The sequence below is a fragment of the Lissotriton vulgaris genome, chromosome 9 (assembly GCF_964263255.1).
Source record: "Lissotriton vulgaris chromosome 9, aLisVul1.2, whole genome shotgun sequence".
Classification (NCBI taxonomy): domain Eukaryota; kingdom Metazoa; phylum Chordata; class Amphibia; order Caudata; family Salamandridae; genus Lissotriton; species Lissotriton vulgaris.
In genome coordinates, this window is record NC_141697.1 from 1,137,080,673 (window position 1) to 1,137,102,152 (window position 21,480).

Genomic DNA, 21,480 nt, shown 5'->3' on the forward strand with positions numbered 1-21,480 from the left:
ATGAGGAAGACCAAATATGCATATTGTTGGATTCCCATAATCCTGATGTCATTGCCATAATTGGATCTGAAACCAAATGACCACTATGTATATTAACAATAAATGGAGTGGATATCAAAGTTTTAGCTGATTCAGGATCTCCATTCACTCTCATATCGGAAAAAATATGGGACGATTTATTCAAACCACAAGGTCATGTTTTAAGGCGCTCTATTGTGAAACGTATTGCGTATGGAGGGAAAAACATAAATGTCGTAGGTGAATTTGATGCAAATCTATGTTCTAAAGGTAACCATACTGAAGGAAGTGTATATGTTGCCAAAGATGACACATGTCTTTTAAGTTGGAAAGACCAAGGCAATTTGTGAATTATTCTGGATCCCAATGACCCTGAGCAGGTCATACTTAAGAAGGATTTGGTTTTACTACATGCACCTAGAGATGAACCATGGGTAACTACTCATCCTGAAAGTTTTTAACGATAAGCTAGGCTTAATCAAAGGTTTAAAGCACAAAATTAAATAGATTGATTGGAGTCAACCAGTTGTACATAAAGTTTGCAGGGTACCACTGGCATTACGCGAAGGGCTTAAAAGTGAACTAGATAAACTTTGTGCGTCTGGTGTCATAGAACCCATAGCATCTTCTGATTGGGTTTCCCCTATAGTTCTAGCGCGCAAGGCCAATGGTTCTCTTCGCATGTGTGTTGACCGTCGCAAGTTAGATCAGCATCCGTTACCAAATATAACTGAGATGACTAGTACCCTTAAGAATGGGAAAAAGTTCAGTCTACTTGACATGACATCAGCCTATCATCAGCTTGACCTACATCCTGATTTGCGACATTATACTGCCTTCATCACCCCAGAAGGATTGTTTCAATTTAAATGAATGCCATTCAGTTTGGCATCTGCTTCTGCAGTTTCTCAGAGAATTGTTGAAGGCATGTTTAAAAATATCCCTGGGGTGATGGCCTTTCAGGATGATGTTTTGGTTTATGGTTCGAATCAAAGTGAGCATGATGAGACTTTAAGTAAAGTTTTTTACATTTTGAAGGAAAAAGGTGTTACATTAAGTGTGAAAAATGCTAAATGAATGCAGCCTCTGTGGATTATTTAGGGTATAAACTATCTGAGAAAGGGGTTGAACCAAAAGCTAGTCTAATCAAAGCCATAGAAGATGTTTGTAATCCAATTGACAAGGATCAACTAAGATCTTTCATGGGACTAATTGAGTTCTATGCAAGGTTTGTTCCCAATTGTTCCTCAAAAACTTTTCATATGAGGAATCTTCCAAAGAGAAATGTCATTTTCAAATGGTGTGATGAGTGTGACAAATAATTAAAAAAATTAAGTATGAAATTGCACACGCCATTCCCCTTAAACCTTTTAACATCAATAACAATACCATAATTATGACAGATGGGAGCCAAAAAGGTCTTGGTGCAGTACTAATGCTAAGCAGAAATGGTAGAGATGAGGTGGTAGCCTTTGCATCAAGAGGTCTAAAAGGTGTAGAAGCTACATATTCTGTTTTTGAGCCTGAAGCTTTAGCTTGTTGGTGGGCCATTCTCTATTTTAATTACTACTTGCGGGCGCAAAATTCTCGGGAAAGTTGATCACAAACCCTTAGTAGAACTTTTCACAACAAAAGGTAACACCCCGTATTGCAAAATGGCAGTATAGATTATTAGACCTAACTTTGAAGTAGAGTATGTTCCAGTAAAAAGAACATTGTGGCAGACTGCCTATCTAGATTGCCAAGTATTAATGACACAAATGACATTGAGGATGTTCATGTTGGAGATGTATTTTGTTTAGCTATTTCTGAGTCATGTGGTACCATTTTAGAGAGCGAGTGGAGAGATGCATATCTATTTGATGAGGATATCAAGAAGGTAATGGACATGATTCACACAGGGTGGAGTACACAGTCTTCCCTTGAGGATTCCATTGGTAAATTCAAACATGTTTTTGATGAGTTGTCAATAATTGATGATTTGTTATTCCGTTCTACTTCTCTTGTAGTTCCTACTGGCATGAGGAATAAAATACTTACCTTAGCTCATGAGGGACATATAGGCATTCGTGCAATGAAGAGGAGGATCAGAGAGCAGTACTGGTGGCCTGGGCTTGATGAACATGTCGAACATTTTGTCAGAGATTGTTTGCAGTGTGACATCAGCGATAAGACTCAGGTGACTGTCCCCAGTCCTATTCAAGCTGTGGAAGTCCCTCCAAAATAATGGTCTAAATTGGCTATTGGCATCATTGGTCCTTTGAAGTTAACAGATCATGGTATTATAGAATATGGCATTGTTGTCATGGATTATTACAGCCGTTGGCCAGAGTTAGAATTTTTTAAGGTTCCGACAACTTCTGGCATCATAGAATTTCTGGAATTTCTTTTTGCTAGAGTTGGCATTCTGGATGAAATCTTATCCGACAATGGTTGTCAATTCACTTCCTCAGAATTTGAGGATTTTTTTTAATTTTTAGACATGAAACATACCAAGACATCTCTCTATCACCCTAGGATTAATGGCTTGTAGAGAGGTTTAATAGGGTAATTGAAGAGAACATACAACTCTCCAAGGCCAGTAATCTTAATTGTAAAAAAGAACTGAAAAATCTATTAAGGGCAGTACGCACTACACCTAATTCAGACACAGGAGTTTCTCCTTTTGTATTACTTAGGGGTCAGGTTCCTTCTTCAAAAATGTTAAGAGGGTGGATGGGTGCGTTCAGTGTACCAATAACCAAATTACAAGGGGCCCGATTCACAAAACGAATTTAAGAAAAAATCCTAAACGTACTACTTTTGGTATTCACAGAAGTTAGGATTTTGTCTTAAGTTTGTCTTAAGACAGACTTAAGTTAGGAGTTTGTCTTAAGTCTGCTGCTTAGTATTCAGTTCTTTCCACAGGTAAGTGTTTAGTGAATCAGGTGGACCCCTTTTAATTTTAACCAACTTTTGATGAATGCCCCTTTGCGGGGGAACTCTTGCTTTTGTATCCCGAACTCCAGCCCTAATTGTGCTGGCAATGTATATCTTACTAGCCCAAAAATCATTCAAATTGCTATTGCTATTATATGGTCCAGAGTTTCGGCATGTCTCCTTCTCATAGCTTCACTTCTGTAGCTGATTGATGGTATGAGTTTTACCTTGATCACTCTGGTTAAGGGAAGCAGATTTGGTCCAGAGAGTTCTTGAGGTTTCTTAGTGCCACAGCGGTCATTAGTCCCCTTTTTTTTATATCCTCGCATTGAGCTGTGTAATTCCCTATGTCATCAATGATGACTCCTAGGTACTTGTAGTTTTGTAGGGCTTCCAGTTTGCATGAAACCAAGTGGCAGTGAGGTTTTGACTTTTTGACACGCGAAGAATTTAATTTTTTTTCCTGTTAATTCTGAGTTTATTATCCTCTGAGATGTAATGTCAAGCAGGCGCTGTAAATTCACTGGTGTCTGGTTTATGAGCACCAAGTCATCAACAAAAAAATAGGTTAGACAGCTGAAGGCCACCTATTTTGGGAGCGTGCAAATTGCTTTCATTTAGGGAAAGCAAAAGCTCTGCCAAAAAAAGATTAAAAAGTAACGGGGCGAGCAAGCAGCCTTGCTTTAATCTGGTGGTGGTTTGGATTTTCTTTGTTAGGTGTCTCCTGTGCCCAATTTTACTTGCACCCATGTGTTACTGTGCCCTTTTAGTTTTTGCCACAGTAAGTTCCTATTTATGTGGTCGGAAACTGAGCTGTAGTCGATGAAACACAGGTACAAGGGCTTTTTTATGACAAGTGCGGCATCTATCAATAGTGAAAGGGTCAGGATGTTGGTTCTGGTACCCATGGTCTTGCAAAAGCCTGTTTGGTTTAACGGGATTGCTGAAATTTCCACGGCCCAAGATGTTAATTCTTTTTTTTTTTTTTTCTTTTTTATGTCCTCATCTTGCGATTACTGTATGCTTATGGAGTGTCAGGTGTCTGCCTCTTTGTTCTTTTCCGACACTGCCCCTTGTTCTCTCTGGGCTGGGGAGTTTTGACTTTTAGATAGTATGAGGAGTTTCCTTTACTCGTTGCATATCATAGCTTCTGGCTTGAATCGGGGGAGGGAGCTAGCCAACTTGGCTACTCGGCAAGTACCATACTTGTCCACCAGAAGATGTATCGCTTTAATCATTGGACTTAAGTTTGGATCTTATCTGGTGTTAACAAAAGTTTCAAAACTATCCCAGAACTTAAACCTTTTGCTCACATTTCCTAGCTTATCAAGTTTGTTGATTCTTATTGCCGAGTTCAGCCATTCTGTATGAGTGGGGCTAGAGACTCCTATCCATTTTATACAAATTTCTCTCCTTGCGAGTACTATTAATACAAAGAGAAGATTTTCCTGCTCCTTAGTAAGCCCCCCTTCATAACTTGGGTCTAATATCCCGAAAAGAATAAGTGTAATACTCACAGTTAGTTGTTTGGACAGGATAATACTCAGGGTCTTACCGACTTGGTCCCAATACTCCTTCAGTTGAGGGCAATTTTTGAACATGTGGATGTCGTCAGATTTTTCCTCGCCGCATTTTGGGCATTTCTTTATTCCAGCGTTTTTGAATTTGGAGAGTTTTTTTGGCGTCCAATAAGCCCTATGAATAGTGTATAGATGATTCCTCTTCAGAGCGGCAGATTTCAAGTTAGACCAGCATTTGTCTACTGATTTTTCCCAAATTAAATCCAGTTCTGTGGTTACAATATCTTTCCCCCATATTTGAGTTTCTATGTTGTTATTTGTATCGTTGGCCATTATCAAAGCCCAATACCACTTTGCTACTTCCTTAGGTAGTCGCGCTGTATTGATCATGTCATCTTCCAGTTTTTCGTTCCCATTAATACTAGGCAGAGTTCTAGACCAGCTTTGCATTTGGTAATATTTAAATTTAGATAAAGTATTATTTGATATTTCTTGTAGTTCTATCCATGTTTTTAAGTTTGCACCATTTAGGATTTGTCCCCAATATACGATGTCAGCTTTTTTTAATGCCAATGCAAGAATGTCTTTTAAACATTCTGGGGTTCCAGGAGAGTCCCAAATAGGAGCCCACTTACTGTAATATGATATGTTCAGGATACTTCTAATTTGTGTCCATAACTTTGCTGCATCCCTTAATATCTTTAGCTTTATTTTTTTGAAGTATTTGGGGTGTCCAAACTTAAACAGCGCATTATCTTCTGATTTTGAGATTGCCTTAAAGTAAGCGGGGTAATATTCGTGGTTTTTTAATAATATTTTGATATTTTTTAATTGGAAAGCTCTGCAGTATTCCACCAAGTCGGGGCTAGCCAACCCACCATCTTTCTTGCTCCTCCTGATCTTTTTCCATGCTATTCTCGATCCTTTAGCTGCCCATATGAAGCTTGTTAAGTCTCTCTGTGCTCGAGCTAAATCTGGTTTTCCAAATTCCATTGGTATCACGTTAAATAGCAATGTAAACTTTGGCAGGATAGTCATCTTGATTATATTTGATCTCCCAATCAGACTCAACGGTAGAGAGGTCCATGTCTCCAGAAGTTTTCTTACTTCTCCGGCAACTTTGGTTAGATTTCTGTTTGCAGTCTTCATTATATCATGATTAATTAGGATTCCTAAGTACCTTATTTCGTTTTTTATATAGTTGCTTTGAAAAGTCGTATTCCATGTCATGACCTCTGTCTTCGTTTCATTCACCAAGTAGCCTGAAATTATCCCGAAATTCTTCAAAGAATTCTCTATTTTAGTTTTGGCTTTTGGATAATTGTCAGTAAAGATCATTAAATCATCTGCATATAAGGCGATTTCGTTTCTCCCATGTGTCGTATTTGAATGGAGTGATTTTGTTATTGTTTCTTAATTTGTTTGCCAATGGTTCAATATATAAATTGAATAATAAGGGAGAAAGCGGGCATCCCTGTCTCGTTCCTCTAGTTATATTTATATTTTCTGTTAACCTGCCATTGATTAGGACCTTTGATCTTGGATGTTTATAGATTTGATTTACCATACCGATAAAGTGAGGTCCAAAATTATTATTGACCATAACTTTCTCTAGAAAGGCCCAATTGACTCTATCAAAAGCCTTTGCGGCATCAATAGTGAGTACGGTGAGTGGGATTTTCTCAGTTGTGGCGATATCTATTGCGATTAGAAGTTCTTGTGTTACTTCGTGTAGGTGTCTTCCTTTAACGAAGCCTTTTTGGTCTTGATGTAATAGTTTTGCGATTATTTTCCCTAATCTAGCTGCCATTATTTTGGTAAATATTTTATAGTCCGCATTTAATAATGATATTGGGCGGTATGACTCGCATTTATGAGGGTTTTTACCGGGTTTCAAAATTACTGTAATTATGGCATCATTCCAGGAGTCTGGTATTGTTTTGTGTTGTATTAAGATTAGATTAATTAGTTTGGTTATATGGGGGAGTACAGCGGTTTTCAGTTTTATGTATAATTCATTTGGTAGGGCATCCGGCCCTGCTGCTTTTCCCTTTTTTAACCTTTTGATAGCTTCTGCCACTTCTTCTTCTTGAACCTCTCTTTCTAGCTCTTCTTTTTCGTTCTCTGCAAGTTTAAGAAGTGCTGCATCTTTAAGATATGAGTTAATCATTTGATCCGAGGGAGTTTTATCTTCCGTGTATAAATCTTTGAAGAATTTCCAGAATTCCTGTCTAATAACATTTTCATCAGTGGTAGGAGTTGTTTGATCATCGGGAATAACACTTTCAACTTTGTTTTTCGCTAAATCCGTTTTGAGCTTCCATGCCAGCCATTTTCCGCAACCCTCCCCAAACTCATGGTTTGCTAATTTGCTGGAATCCCATTTTTTCTTTAACCTGTCTTCCAAGATTTGATCTATTTTATCTTTTTGAGTTTGTCTTTTATTAAGAAGATCTCGTTTTTTTCCTTCCTCTTGTTCTCTGGATATGATAATGTCTAGGGAGCTGATCTCTGAATCCAAGTCTGAGATCTCTTGTTTTAGCTGTTTATTTTTATGTGCCCCTAAACTCAAGAGTTTACCCCTTATGACAGCTTTATAGGTGTCCCACGTTATTTGTTCTGAGGTACCAGATGCGTTTAACTCAAAGAAGATATTTGTTTCTGTTTCTAGTTCCTTTATAATTTCTTCGTCTTCCAACAAAGTTCTTTCGACTGTGAATCTCCTTTCAGTTATGTGTTCTGTAAATTGTAAAACTAATTGCACTGCTGAATGATCTGACAGGTGAGCTGGTAAGTGGGATACTTTTTTCACTTCTTTTGATAAGTTGTTGCTAACCAAGAAGAAGTCGATCCTGGATTTATGTCCCAGTTTTTTGTTATGTAGTGTAAACGGATGTGATTTTTCCCCTTTGTTTTTCCAAATGTCTACCAGATTAAGATCTCTTTTGTAGGACACGATCCATTGTCTCATTTTCTTTAAGTTTGTGTGTCTACTTGGTGGTGATCTGTCTAATTTTAAGTCCATTACCAGATTGAAATCACCTCCCAATATTATTGGGGAGTTGACTAGTAACAGTTGTGCGTATAGTTTTTTTAACGGATCCGCATCGTCCAAATTCGGACCATAGTACCCTGCAATAGTAATGGGGGAATTTCCTATTCTGATATTAGCTATAGCCCATCTTCCTTTATTATCCACTGCTGAACTGATTATATTAGCTTTTAGGGATTTTGTAAGAATTATCGCAATTCCTTTAATGTTACATTGTTGTGTTGTACATAATAATGTATCTACCCACCATAAGCTCTTAATAATTTGATCCCATTCATCTTTTAATAGGTGAGTTTCTTGTAATATTATTCTCTCACTTTTCTCGGTTCTAATATACTCCAGAATTTTATTCCTTCTGCTTTTTGTCCTCAACCCGTTTACATTCCATGATAAGATTTTTACATCCCTACATGCACTCCCCATTTTATCTGTTTAGCTGTTATGAATTTATGGTTCACTCCAACTTGTTTTAATTTTTTAGGTATTAGCAGATGAGGTTTTTTTTGTTTTTTTTTCCCTATTTTGCTCCCCACCCTTTTTTGTGTATTTTTATGTTTTCTAAGTTGTGCTTTACATTTGCCCTCCCCGGGGAAGCCTCCCTCTTCTTCTCTTCCGGTTATCTTCATAACCCTTTTGGCTTCCCGATCACACCTCCGTGATTTCTATTTATGTACAAAAAAGAATTTTGTTAGTTGGTTTATAACTTCTTATTTTTATTCTATTCTTCGTCCTTCCTTAGTTGTATTTAGATCTGTTTTTTTATGTTTCTCGATATATATTTTCTGTCTGTTCTCTTTTTTTTTTTTTTTTTTTTTCCCCTGTGTCAGTATTTATACAAGATTTACAGATTTCTATAATTTATATGATCCATGTGATTTTATGTGAACTTTTTAGCTCAAAGGTTCTTCAGAACGTATTTGATCTCTGATTAGTTCTATCAAATTTTTCACTTCATCAGGCTCTCTTAAATTTCGCATTTTGTTTCTCCACATAATCCGTAGTGAGGGTGGGAATTTCATTTGCACTGTGGCACCTAGCTGTTGCAGCTCAGACATTAGGTTTCCCAGTTCCCATTGTCTAGTCTGAGAGGCTTTTGACATATCTGATCTTATTTTAAAGTTCCAACTGTCTTTATTGTATGTTCCTTTTTTCAAAGCCTCTCCCAGGATCTTATCCTTCAGCGTATATGTTTTAAAGTTAACTAGGATCTTTCTGGGATTTTTCCTTTCTTTATTCTTTCCATAAGGATCTCTGTGTACTCGCTGTATATCCTTTTCAAGGTTGTCTTTGTCTACCCATGGGAAATATTCCATCAAAAGTGCAATTACAAATGATTTAATGTCTTTATCTTCTTGATTCTCTGGCACATTTAAAATCCTTATGTTATTTTTCCTCGCTTGATTTTCCAAGGATTCCAATTTTTCATTCATGGTTTTATTTTCCAGTCTCAAGGAATTTATTTCCTTTCTGTTTTTCTCCACCCTTCTATCCAAACTAGTAACTTCATTTTCTACTGCTGTCACTCTGTCGCCTAGTGCATTTAGTTTGCAGTCCAGCTTCTCGCAAACCTCCTGTATTTTATTCTGTTTGGATTCAGATATGGAAAATTTCTCTTTCATTTCCATCCATATTTTTTCGAGTAGTTCATCTGTGTGAGTTTTTGTTGTATCTTTGTTGATTTCCACAGTTCTTAAGTCATCATCCTCAACCTCTCTAGTTGTGTTCAATGCTGCTGCTACGGAAGAAACAGCCTCTTCCGTTATCTCTTCCGTTGTGTTTGCTGCTGTAGCAAAAGCCTGTTTGGTTTAACGGGATTGCTGAAATTTCCACGGCCCAAGATGTTAATTCTTGTAGGAGCATGCGGTGGGGACACCGCAGAGTTGCTGCTGTAGCAAAAGCCTGTTTGGTTTAACGGGATTGCTGAAATTTCCACGGCCCAAGATGTTAATTCTTGTAGGAGCATGCGGTGGGGACACCGCAGAGCTCAGCAAACAATGAGCTGTCTATGAACACAGACATGTCATGGTAAGTCTAAAATCCTGAATTTCCATGGCACAATATAAACCTGTGCATGCAGGAGGCACTCTACGAAATTTGACATGCCCTGGGCACTTTATGCCCACCCATTCTAACTGTCACTGTGACACATATATGATTCTTTTTGGGCACACGAGACTGCGGGCTTGGACAGAAATGTATATTAAAGTATGCTTTCCATTAGTGAAGTCCGCGTAAACACACACCAGAGTAGGCCTCTGTTTAGTTGCACCGTGTCTCAGTCTTAAAAGCCCTTGTATGGGCTGTAAAATGAAAATAAAGTGAAGGGATCCCTTTTTAGCAGAAACGGATCACAACTTTCCAGTTGGTGCCATTCCAACCCTGGCATTTCTTTTCCATAATCGTGTATATTAATTGCACAAATACAAAAAAAGTTCCCTTTTGCACAGTAATCTCACACAGTGGCGGTCAGTGCTGTGCTGATCTGATTTATGTTATCTTTCAAGATAGTCTTTTCCCTTAAAAGCCTCAATCCATAAAGCACCGATAAAGTGCTGTTTTTTAAAAGTCATTTCAGTCTGTCCCATTATCACTGGATTAAAAAAAAAAATCCCCTGAACAGAAAAGAAGCGCTGTAGTGATGTCCTAGAGACACCTTAGTATTTGGCTTTCTAAAGCTATATATATATATATGAAATTTCCCGTAATCTGGCTACAGGCAGATGTACATTCTGTGTGAGGCGCCGTGCCTTATTTATGACAAAGGCATCCTCAATCAGAGACCTTCCTTGCCAATGCTTGAGTCAGTGAGAGGCAGAGCAAGGTCCTAAAAAGATATCAGCTGTGAGTCTTGGCACAGACAGGCTGAATGAATGCCATGCGAATTTTGCGTAGTAGTGCCCTCTGTTTTTGTTTGCACAGATTAGAGAGTAGAGTGGAAGAGCAGTGAAAATTAAATTTGGTTTATTTTTCCCACTACACTAATTGTTGAACATATTTAATGGTTGCGATAGGGACCATTTTTATTGTGTTGAAAGATTTCAAGGCTACACGGTCACCATTGCTTTATAAACCACCTGCGTTCTCAAATTTTAAAATGCACCATTTGCTGCTCCTTCCTTCACATTTTTCTTGGGTGAGAAGCTTCTTAACCGCATGCGCGCTAGCGGTTTTCCCGCTGAGCGCTGCGATTTTAAAAATCCCGCGTTACGTGACAAGGTCAACTTGTCACACGCACAGCGCAGGTAACGCCCATGACGAGCTGACCTTGTCACACGCATCGAAGGGGTTAAACCCTCCTTTTGTCCATTGGGCTTCGCTCACTTGCGGCATAATTCTCATCCACAACTTTTACGCCTACCACTTTTGAATGGCACCAGCCACCATTTGGTTTGCGGTTACCACGGGCCCTTGTTCTCTATGGTGGATGTACAAATGTATACCTAATGTATAGTTGATTCCTTACACTTGCTGATGATGAACTAGGTACTCCCTATGGTCTGGTTGAGTTCCTTTTGTCAATTTTATCAGGATCTTATTGTGTTTCATACTGTTTTTACGGTTACCGGGTTTGTACAAATCAGATTTTAATTGTATGTATTGCAGCACTTTCTTTTTATGGCTATATATGCTAAATAAAAATACAATAAATGAGTTTGCTTTCTTTTAAAACAACACTGTTCTCTATGGTGGATGTACAAATGTATACCTAATGTATAGTTGATTCCTTACACTTGCTGATGATGAACTAGGTACTCCCTATGGTCTGGTTGAGTTCCTTTTGTCAATTTTATCAGGATCTTATTGTGTTTCATACTGTTTTTACGGTTACCGGGTTTGTACAAATCAGATTTTAATTGTATGTATTGCAGCACTTTCTTTTTATGGCTATATATGCTAAATAAAAATACAATAAATGAGTTTGCTTTCTTTTAAAACAACACTATACAGAGCATACACATAATTATTTCTTAGGCACAGAATGTGTTACTTTCGGAGGATGAAGTCTTCTGTTCAACATGGCTTCATTAATTTGCTCTGGGAGGGGACCTGCCTGCAGTAATTTTAATCAATGGCCTTGGAGAGGTCCTTTGTATTATAAAACTTGTCCTGAACGTGCAACCCGGACCGACCGCCGATTGGAGACTGCCACCTGCCGATACACCAGGTTCCAGTCTAAAGGGACCCGACCTAATCTGAAAACTACTAGACGGCAGAACGGACATATTCACCTAAGACTTCCGCATGGATTAACCCAACTCTCACCCCCAGCCGGCGGCCCCAGCACCGACCAGAATCCAATTTTGGTTTTTTTCTCCATCCTCGAAAAGATATACTCATTTTATACGGGTAGCAGATAAGGTCAGCATCCATCGAAAGTCCTAGATGGTACATCCCTGTTAATGTGAAGGGATACTCAGGGATACTCATCTTCATCTATTCCACTACGTATATTCGGGGACAGGATTCCTTCTATCTCTGATATTTATCTAAGGAAACGCGATTTCTCGCTGGCACTACCAAATTGCCAACCGCTTGGTTAATCATACGCCAGCCCCATCCATTACCAAAGTTCTATACACGTGTGGTTCCTTCTTCTCTACCCCACTTTGCCCTGATGAAGGTGTTGCCCCGGACGGGGCTACACACCGAAACGCGCGTTGGCGTCTGTTCCTATTTAGGAACCCTCTGAACCAACCCGGACATTTGATCAACGGTCCCCTTGTCACCTAAAGCCATCTCTGCCTAGTGTTGTAGGATGTATGATGTGTGAATGTCTTTTGTATGAATGTTAAGGGTATGTTAGTATGAAGTTAGAACCACCATTTAATTGTTGTCAAGATGTTTATTTATTCTGATGCCAAATCATTTATATTTATATACAAATACAATGAATTCATAGAAATAAAAAATAAATTTTGATAAAATCAAACTTGTTATATGATTTGCTTGGGTTCAGGACAAGTTTTATAATACAAAGGACCTCTCCAAGGCCATTGATTAAAATTACTGCGGGCAGGTCCCCTCCCAGTGTTTGATTGTTACTTTCCCCATCGACCTGCCTTAATTGATGTGGGGTCCCCCTCCGATTTGAAGTTCATTAATTTGCTCACCTCGTCGCCAAGTCCTGAAACAACCTCCACCGACGCACTTCCTCATTGCTTGAAGATTTCAGGAAGACATGGCTCTTCAATCGAAGATCACAGAACACCAGTGCCGGGAGACCCCCAAGGGTGACAAGTCGCGCTCTACAAGAACCAACTGATTGATTAATTGATTGATTGATTGTACTATGTCGCAAAAACTTTAAACATGAGCATGCATTGACACAAGCAATGAAGGTACAGAATGGTTAAAGACCTTTTTATCAGAGGGTAGAGAATGTGCTTAAAGCACTTTTCTGTTTTCGATGTCTGACTAACATTAACTGGCAAATATAAGCCTCCTTTTGTCTGGTGAAGGTAGGCTTGGATTGAAACACCCAGATGCTGAAAAATATATGATCTGAATAGTCAAATTCATGATAGAGCATCACACCCTTATTCTGAGTGAATACAATTAAACAACCACCCCGCCTGTGGGTTTGCCAGCTATCACCACACCCTTATGCTAGGAAGTGCCACAAAAGGCCAATATGGCAAAATAGATAGCAAAATTGTAAGTCCTGTAGGAAGGGTATCAATTCTGACCTTGAGTATGAAATACCAAAAGCTAATTTTCTACTGTTCTGTTTTTTCTTTGAGTCTGCTTCTTCCACAGAGGGAATGTTGAGTTATTTAAACTGTTTATCTCTGGCCTAATTCTGTTAGTAATTATTTGTCTATGGTACATAATTATTGGTCTAACTTATGTCATCAGCCTTTTTAGATTCGTATGTCATTTTGCTCTTTTCTCAAACAACCATGGAGAGCTGGATCTTGGCCACCAACATTATACAGAAGAATGATAATGTAGAAGTGGTTGGCACATAAAAGGTCCGACCGGGTTCTTACAAAAACAAGGTAATGGCATCTTTGCCTTGTACCATTAATTAAGCACTTTGGTTTTTTACATAAAAATGCTTGCTGTGGCGTGGCAGTCTACCAGTAAGAACATTTCGTTTTATTATCTACTGTGGTAACTTTTCACTTAAGTGAACGCCCGTCTGAAATTTATTGTTGGTTAATTAGCGGTGTTGACACTAATGTATATGTTCTTCTAGCAGATCTACAGATAAGTCCTATTTGTTAAGTATTTGAAATAATGTTAGGCAGTTCAACAAACTCCATTGTGCTACACATAATAAGCTAGTTCACATGTTTAACAATCTACCTGAACGGCACCAAAGCTTTTTAGTGCCTGTACCTGAAGTAAAATTACACAATGTTTAATGGCTGAAGCATCATTTACACAATGTCTACTAAAACACAACGTGCAATGCAATTAAAAATTCAACTTGCTTAATCAAGTCAGTGAACAAATAGGTTTGCACTGGCATAAAGTGATTCAGATTTGGATTTGACTATCGTAAATTTTCATTGCATTGTAAGGCTTGTCCATTAAGGCGGGTGGAGGAATTAGTTTCACCAGCCTTTATTTTACATTGCACGGATCGTGAGGTGTGTGTTGTTGCAGAAAGAGCCCTCTACATTCAACAAGAGAACAGCAAAATATTTACAAAGGGAAAGAGAGTAGAGATGGGACACGTCATGAGTGTAATAATTTAGCAGTTCTAGATTTCTAGATGTGCATGATGTTAAATAAATATATATATGTATATATATATGTGTCAAGCTACATTGCGAAACGCGTTGTTTTCCTGCTGATTAAAATATCTACGTGCACTGCAACCTGTGAGTGTCGGACACGTCTGTTCTTGAGGAATTTGCGTGTAATTTTCCCAAATTTTGTCCAGCTCCGCTCCGCTCCTTCCCTGAAAGTTTCGGGGGATTCGTGAAGTGGGGGCTGAGAAAAAAGGGGGGTTCCAAAACGTGTTTTCCCCATGTTAATTTTCGTAGGACGTTCTGACACGGCTACAGCACGAACCGCTGAACGGAATTACGCTAAACTTTGCAAAATTGTAGGGACTGGTACGCAGATGTGCCTTTGCTATATTTGGAGAAAATTGCTCCAGTGTTGTTTTCGAAAATTAACTTCAAAAGCACATATATATCTGGGCGGAGCCTAACCACACATCTCATTGTGAGATCTGATTGGCTGTCAGCACTTCATCCAAGAAGTGTTGGCAGCCATCTTGGGGCCAATATACATGATAGCACCTCATTAAAAAGCATTGTAGTTAATAGAGGGTTTTAGGACTTTAGTTACATTATAAATCATTTGTTGATGGTACCATACTCATTTTAGGAAATGTGGTGTGTTCCAAGGTGATTTTACCAGGTGAAAAAGCCTTCTGCTGGGATATCATGAATCATGTTTGAAAGAACACTATTATCTCATGCTTTTCCCACAGTGGTTTGGAAGGGGATCTATAAGCTAAACTGAAAGAATATTTTTTGTAAATTCACATTATCTTTCTCAGTCATGTGAGAATGAAGTCTGACATTTTCAGTAAAACATGTACATCCAACAAGGACAGAGACTGTCAGTTGATTCCTTTGTGTTCTACTGCAGCCTCCTAGAGTGTTCTAAAGAACAACTAGAGCGCTAACAGTCCTACTTATTACAAAGGTATGGCACACCTGAAGCCATCTTAATTGGAATAAAGTGGTAACTCTTAAAACATTTAATTTAAAAAGGAACAAAATGAGGGGGTATATTTTGCCATAGAAAGTATGATTAGTGCTGCAGAAAGAAAAATTAGGGCACATTTTGAGTGACTTCTCAAATCCTCTTCTATTTCATTAAAAAATTCTGACATGCAGTCTCCCAAGATGGCCACCAGAGACAAAAGAGTCCAAATGTAGCCCAAATATCACCCAGATGTAGCCCAAGTATAGCCCAATGACAGGATGTCCCAGAGTGTTCTAAAGAACAACTAGAGCGCTAACAGTCTTACATATGACAAAAGTATGGCACACCAGAAGCCATCTTGATTGGAATGAAGTGGTAAGTCTGAAAACATTTAATTTAAAAAGGAACAAAATGAGGGGGTTCATTTTGCTATAGAAAGTATGATTAGTGCTTCAGAAAGAAAAATTAGGGCACATTTTGAGTGACTTTTCAAATCCTCTTCTATTTCATTAAAAAATTCTGACATGTAGTCTCCCAAGATGGTCACCAGAGACAAAAGAGCCCAAATGTAGCCCAAATATCACCCAGATGTAGCCCAAGTATAGCCCAATGACAGAATGTCCCAGAGTGTTCTAAAGAACAACTAGAGCGCTAACAGTCACATTTATGACAAAAGTATGGCACACCAGAAGTCATCTTGATTGGAATGAAGTGGTAAGTCTGAAAACATTTATTTTTAAAAGGAACAACATGAGGGGGTTCATTTTGCCATAGAAAGTATGATTAGTGCTTTAGAAGGAAAAATTAGGGCACATTTTGAGTGACTTCTCAAATCCTCTTCTATTTCATTAAAATATTCTGACATGCAGTCTCCCAAGATGGCCACCAGAGACAAAAGAGCCCAAATGTAGCCCAAATACCCAAATATCACCCAGATGTAGCCCAAGAATAGACCAATGACAGAATGTCCTAGAGTTTTCTAAAGAACAACTAGAGTGCTAACAGTCCTACTTATTACAAAGGTATGGCACACCTGAAGCCATCTTAATTGGAATAAAGTGGTAACTCTTAAAACATTTAATTTAAAAAGGAACACAATGAGGGGGTATCTTTTGCCATAGAAAGTATGATTAGTGCTGCAGAAAGAAAAATTAGGGCACATTTTGAGTGACTTCTCAAATCCTCTTCTATTTCAATAAAAAATTCTGACATGCAGTCTCCCAAGATGTCCACCAGAGACAAAAGAGCCCAAATGTAGCCCAAATATCACCCAGATGTAGCCCAAGTATAGCCCAATGACAGAATGTCCCAGAGTGTTCTAAATAACAACTAGAGCACTAACAGTCCTACTTATTAAAAAGGTATGGCACACCTGAAGCCATCTTGATTGGAATAAAGTGGTAACTCTTAAAACATTTAATTTAAAAAGGAACAAAATGAGGGGGTAGGGTATATTTCGCCATAGAAAGAATGATTAGTGCTGCAGAAAGAAAAATTAGGGCCCATTTTGAGTGACTTCTCAAATCCTCTTTAATTTCATTAACAAAATTCTGACATGCAGTCTCCCAAGATGGCCACCAGAGACAAAAGAGCCCAAATGTAGCCCAAATATCACCCAGATATAGCCCAAGTATAGCCCAATGACAGAATGTCCCGGAGTGAGTAGTAGAGAGCAGTAGAGAGTGAGTAGTAGAGAGTAGTAATGAGTGAGTAGTAGAGAGTGAGTAGTAGAGAGTGAGTAGCAGAGAGAGAGAATAGTAGAGAGTAGTAGAGAGTGAGTAGTAGAGAGAGAGTAGTAGAGAGTGAGTAGTAGAGAGTAGTAGAGAGTGATAAGAAGAGAGTGAGTAGTAGAGAGTAGTAGAGAGTGAGTAGTAAAGAATGAGTAATAGAGAGAGTAGTAGAGAGTGAGTAGTAGAGGGTAGAGAGTAGAGAGTAGTAGAGAGTGAGATGTCATCAGTAATGTCACTGACCATGTCATGAATGATGTAATATGTGACATCATCAGCAGTGGATTGCGGGTGCGCGAAATATAGTTAGTACAACTAACTATATAGGAGCAATTTCAATGGTTTTGTATGAGTGAAATGTCCAGATAACTCTAACACCCCTAAAACTTATAGTTTTTTGAGTGAATTTTAAAGGTTTTTTAAATGCTAATATATATATATATATATATATATATATATATATATATATATATATATATATATATATATATATATATATATATATATATATATATATATATATATATATATATATATATATATATATATATAACACAAGCAACGAGTAGAAAAACCACACGCTGGCGAGGCTGTGTACCAGACAAATTAGTTTATTTGTCAACCCTCGGACGCGTTTCGCCTGTCCCGCAGGCTTGTTCACCAAAGTTTCATTACAGACATTCACCTTTTAAAGTGCAAAAGTGTTGGGTCACGTGATCGGCACCAGGTAACAACAGTTGCAATGGAAGAAAGACCTATGGTTCCTCCTATTACAAACTTGTTAAAAATACTGTTCAACAATTCATTATTAATACAATCAGCAGTTTAAATATCACATATTATTTTAGAATATTTTAGTTTCCCTGTCGCATTGTAAAAAGCCCACAAATCGAGGACAATTTTAACGAGAAGGAGGGCATTCCGACAAGGCGTGTGAATGCCGTCGGATCGTGCGCTAATGTTTTTTTCTTCTCCTGGTTTTGCTAAAACTTTATTAACCCCAGGAAAAATTTCAAAGTGCTTTTAATACTTGCACATTCTTGCTCGGACTTCAATGTATCTGTCCTATTGGCTAACGCCCAAGTGGGCAAATAACCCCACAATTAGTGCAATCATTATATTACAATGCAACATAATTCAGAACTGGACCTTATATGTGCTGACCGATATTACAAAAAATACAGCCCAAGTGGGCAGTTACATTTCAACTGGTTACCGATGTTTGCCCAAAATACATGTGCCACACTTAAACCAAATTGTGAAATAAAACCAACTTCATAAGAGGAGCGGAAATCATCAACCTGCCTCTCCCCACTTTCTAGAATTTGTACAGAACCCATAGATCAATTTTTCATGTTCTCTTATGTCAATGTAGACTCAATCACATCTTAGATAGATCCCTCTCTAGAGATGTGTTTTTAAGTCCTCTTCCAGATTAAGGCCCCCAGGGGCCTTGGCATTGAGTTCCAGGATATACCTGGATTCCAAGCGCCTCAATTTTTGTAGGCGATCCCCGCCCCGAATGCTGTTTGGAATGGAGTCAATAACAAAGTAGCAGAGCCCTGTTACATCCTGATTGTGGAATGCCTCAAAGTGACGAGCCACCGGGTGCGTTTGGTCTGCATGCTTAATGGCTCTCATATGTTGTAAGATACGGACATGGACTGGATGGATTGTGCTGCCCACGTACCTCAACCCGCAAGGGCATTGAAGCACGTAGACAGCATAGTCCGTTTTGCAATTAAAGAAACCTTTTATTGATTTTATTCTTTTTGAGATTCCTGCTTGGTATGTGCGGGTATTTATTCCTGCAGTGCACGCCTTACACTTTGAGTATTTTAAAAAACCTGATTTCCTTTTAAGCCAGTCTGCCCCGCTTTTTTGTTTTTGAGGTGCTGCCGGTATCATGTCAGAAATCAACATTTGTTTGAAGGATCTGGCTTTTCTGAAGGTAATCTCGGGTCTCTTATTCACCATTTTTTCAAGTTCTGGGTCATTGGCTATAAGATGCCAGTGTCTATTGATTATGCCCCTCACTGCCTTGTGTTGTTTGTTATAGGTCGTGATCATCCTAATTTGGTTCACGGATTGATCCTTTGCATTGCCTTTGAGGGGTTTCTTAACCAGAATATCTTCCCTGCTTCTCATTTTGGCCTTCCGTATAGCACTTGTGATATTGGAGTGCGAGTAACCTCTGGATTTGAACCTCTTCTCAAGGGTGTTAAGCTCCCTTTCCAGACCTTCAGCATCACTGCAGTTACGTATTACTATATATATATATAATACATATTTAAATAACGAACCAAACCACATTCACTGGATGATGTCATCAGTGATTGAGATGTAATCAGTGATGTCATTGACCATGTCATGAATGATGCAATATGTGAAATCATCAGCAGTGGATTGCGGGTACGCGAAATAAAGTGAGTACAACTAACTATATCGGAGGAATTTTTGTATATATATATATATTAATCCAACATCTTCCTCAACGAAAGAAAGTGAGCCGCACACCAACAGCGGAGCCTTTGTAGATTTATTGTAAATTATAAATGCTCTCTGTATCCCGGCAGTCCTAACATGTTTCGCTCGACCTTCGAGCTTTATCAAAGGTGCGCCGTGAGTCCTTATCCTTGCAGCTAGTGGCAACCACACTTTCATCAATTATCAATTTGACACGCCCCCAATGGCTGCTGAGACTCCTGGTCTTTGTAGTCTGTAATGGTTACCAATTGATTTACAAGCTGCAAGGTAATTTTTTCTTTTTCTTTTTCCAATGTCTATCACAAAGGGTCCGTTGTGCCACTGTTAGCCCATTTTCAAAGCTCCCTGTGGTCCAATACCAAAGTCGGTCTTTGGCGTTCACCGCACTGCCCTTTACGTTTCCGTGACTCCACCAACGGTTCTCCTCGGGCAGGCATGGCGCTCTTTGTAGGAGGTGCATAGCTTTACGGCAGAACCACGCCGTTACACATTAATCCAACATCTTCCTCAACGAAAGAAAGTGAGCCGCACACCAACAGCGGAGCCTTTGTAGCTTTATTGTAAATTATAAATGCTCTCTGTTTCCCGGCAGTCCTAACATGTTTCGCTCGACCTTCGAGCTTTATCAAAGGTGCGCCGTGAGTCCTTCTCCTTGCAGCTAGTGGCAACCACACTTTCATCAATTATCAATTTGACACGCACCCAATGGCTGCTGAGACTCCTGGTCTTTGTAGTCTGTAATGGTTACCAATTGATTTACAAGCTGCAAGGTAATTTTTTCTTTTTCTTTTTCCAATGTCTATCACAAAGGGTCCGTTGTGCCACTGTTGGCCCATTTTCAAAGCTCCCTGTGGTCCAATACCAAAGTTGGTCTTTGGCGTTCACCGCACTGCCCTTTACGTTTCCGTGATTCCACCAACGGTTCTCCTCGGGCAGGCATGGCGCTCTTTGTAGGAGGTGCATAGCTTTACGGCAGAACCACGCCGTTACACATTAATCCAACATCTTCCTCAACGAAAGAAAGTGAGCCGCACACCAACAGCGGAGCCTTTGTAGCTTTATTGTAAATTATAAATGCTCTCTGTATCCCGGCAGTCCTATCATGTTTCGCTTGACCTTCGAGCTTTATCAAAGGTGCGCCGTGAGTCCTTATCCTTGCAGCTAGTGGCAACCACACTTTCATCAATTATCAATTTGACACGCTCCCAATGGCTGCTGAGACTCCTGGTCTTTGTAGTCTGTAATGGTTACCAATTGATTTACAAGCTGCAAGGTAATTTTTTCTTTTTCTTTTTTCAATGTCTATCACAAAGGGTCCGTTGTGCCACTGTTAGCCCATTTTCAAAGCTCCCTGTGGTCCAATACCAAAGTCGGTCTTTGGCGTTCACTGCACTGCCCTTTACGTTTCCGTGACTCCACCAACGGTTCTCCTCGGGCAGGCATGGCGCTCTTTGTAGGAGGTGCGTAGCTTTACGGCAGAACCACGCCGTTACGCATTAATCCAACATCTTCCTCAACGAAAGAAAGTGAGCCGCACACCAACAGCGGAGCCTTTGTAGCTTTATTGTAAATTATAAATGCTCTCTGTATCCCGGCAGTCCTAACATGTTTCGCTCGACCTTCGAGCTTTATCAAAGGTGCGCCGTGAGTCCTTATCCTTGCAGCTAGTGGCAACCACACTTTCATCAATTATCAATTTGACACGCCCCCAATGGCTGCTGAGACTCCTGGTCTTTGTAGTCTGTAATGGTTACCAATTGATTTACAAGCTGCAAGGTATTTTTTTCTTTTTCTTTTTCCAATGTCTATCACAAAGGGTCCGTTGTGCCACTGTTATATATATATTGATATATCACCTACTGGGGGTTGCCAGTAGTTAGTTATAGTTAGGACCTAACCTGACCTAGTTTTGTTTTCCCAATAACTTTGGCATCGTTTGACGAATCTCCATGAAATTTTCAAAACTAGTGGGGCGCTCCAGTCAGCTTATATCTTAAAAGTTTCAGGTTGATTTGTCAAGCGGGGGCCGAGATAAAGAGGGCCTAAAGCACCTTTCCCCATGTTATTTTCCGTAGGAAACTTTACA